At 66.0% G+C, this 2,159-nt stretch overlaps 1 protein-coding gene across 13 annotated transcripts in view; it reads right to left on the bottom strand.

Moving 5' to 3' along the window:
* The window catches only part of ITPR1 (inositol 1,4,5-trisphosphate receptor type 1), a 169,940-nt gene extending 169,276 nt beyond the window's left edge, over positions 1–664 (bottom strand). For all 13 annotated transcript variants that reach the window (XM_080605983.1, XM_080605984.1, XM_080605993.1 and 10 more), the window contains exon 1: positions 508–664. The gene's annotated coding sequence lies outside the window, so the exon portion shown is untranslated. The remainder of the gene's footprint in view (positions 1–507) is intronic.
* Between the last annotated feature and the right edge of the window lie 1,495 nt (positions 665–2,159).

The raw sequence follows: 2,159 nt of genomic DNA on the forward strand, positions 1-2,159 counted from the left end.
CAGCCCAACACGGCTCGGTGCCACCTGCCGTGCCGGGCCGTGGGGCTCCTTGTGGCCCCGCGGCTACCGGGGGGGTGCCTGCGTGCAGCCCCCAGCCCCGTGCCGCCACCACCCCCACGGCCCAGCAGCGGGAGCCGGGGGTGCCCGCTGCCCGAGGGGGCGGGCTGACGGAGGGGGCTTCCAAACGAAGCCCAGAACGGAGGAACCCAGCGCCTGGCAGCCGAGCGGCCGGAGGGAGCGGGGGGGATGGATGGGGGCTTCGCCCCGCGCCCCCCTGCAAGGGGGTGCCGTGCAGGGGGCCTCCCACACGGCCGGGCCGCGGAGATCCCCGGGCGGAGCTGGGGTCCCGGGGCGGCTCCGGGGGTGCGGGTGGAGCAGGGGCCGCCCGCCTGGGGACCCCCGAGCCCGGAGCGGCCGCGCTCCCCCCCCCGCCGCCCCCCGCTCAGCCCCGGGAGCCCCCCCCAGGGCCGCCCCCCCGGCTCTCGCCGAGCCCCCCCCCGGCCCTACCTGGCTCCGGCTGGGGCGGGCTAGCGGCGGCGCGGCAGCCCCATGCCGGCGGCGCTGCCCGGTGCCGTTGGGACGGAGGCTGCGCCCCGCTGCCGCCGCTCAGCGGCCCGTCCGCATGGTTACTGCGCGCCGGGGCGCGCCGCCCGGCGCTATATAGCGGCCCGGGGGGCTGCTGGGAAGCGTAGTCCCGGCCTCCGGCCGACGCCGGCAGCGGGCGGAGAGCGGGGAGCCCGCGGGACTACAGCGCCCGGCGTGCCCCGCGGGCGGGGGGCGGGCGGCGGGGCCGCTGCGCCTCTGAGGGCTGGGCCGGGAGCGAGGGCGGCCCGCGGTCCTGCCCGGGCCCGCCGAGGTGGCTGCGGGCGCCGCCTGCTCGACATTCACCCTCCCCCCCCGCCGGCCCTGCTGCGGGCCGTCCCTCCTCGGGAACCGGGCAGGGCAGCGGTGCCCAGCGCTGTCCCTAACCCAGTCACGTCGTTTGTCTTCTGCTTCTTTGGCAGCCTCTCTGGAACACGGAGTATCAGAGCAACAATTTCTCTCATGGACTACCTTTGCTGGGTCGGCTCTCCACTGGCTGCGGAGGTTGTGCCAGTGAAGGCCCTCCAGCCAAAACCACTGATCGAGTAGTGCAAAGAACTTGCTGGATTTGAAGGAAAGACAATTATGGATAGGTCTCCCATTTCTGTAGTATTTTAATAACAGTCAAATCAGTGCCTAAATTCTGAAGCACAGCACACTCAGCACCAGGAAAGAGAATAATTAAACTCCGTGTGGAAGAGATTTCCTGCCTGTGAAGAAATGACTTAGCAGCACAGACGTGGTCGATAAGTGACACCAAAGGAAGTCCTCAGGAGCCCTCAGGGTCACAAGCTGGAACTTGGGTGCTGTTCAGAAGCAACCTGTCGTTTTAATTGTTTCATCTAGTCTCCTAAGACAACACAGGAGCGTAAACCTTCCTGATGAAAGTACAGAAAAGATGCAAAAAAGAATTCTAGGGAAGCAAGCAATGGGAACGAGCAGGCAGGATACACCGGCAGCCTGTCCCAGCGGGCTGGAAACGAGCTGGTTTTCCTGAGCTCCGTAACGGCACAGCCGGCACCTCATGGCTCTGATGCGGGCAGGTTATTATCAAGTTTGTGTCCGCTTGTTTTTTTTGATTTTCTAAGTGCATCACGGGGCAAAAGGGACTGCTGATAGCTGCTGGGAACGCACGCCTGCGAAGGTGCCCAGCGCTGTGATGCCAGCACGCGCTACAATGTCATACAGCCCACGCTGTTGGGTAGTGTTGCTTACTAGTTGCAGTACTAGTGTAAGAGAAAACAAGACAGGAGTCCCCTTCGCTCTGCCCGTACTTCTTTTAGCTGCCACGTCCTAATCTGTGCAGTTACGTGCAGGGATCTGGTGTCCCACAGAGTGAAAGTTTCTTCCAGCGTGGCGGGGACCCAGCGGGTCCGTTCTGCGCAGACCTGAGCAGAAACCTCCCCACAGCGTAAAGAGTTACGTGGCGGAGCGCCAAAATCTCCAAGAACTGCGGTGACCCCAGGAAGAAGCAAGGAGAAGCCGGGCGCCCCCCCGCCCCGAGGCGGCCCCTGGCAGCCCCCAGGCGGAGGGGGAGAACACCGGGAGCCAGGCGCGGCCCCTTTAAGGCGCCGCCG

This window comes from Anser brachyrhynchus (assembly GCF_964034855.1).
Source record: "Anser brachyrhynchus genome assembly, chromosome: 10".
Classification (NCBI taxonomy): domain Eukaryota; kingdom Metazoa; phylum Chordata; class Aves; order Anseriformes; family Anatidae; genus Anser; species Anser brachyrhynchus.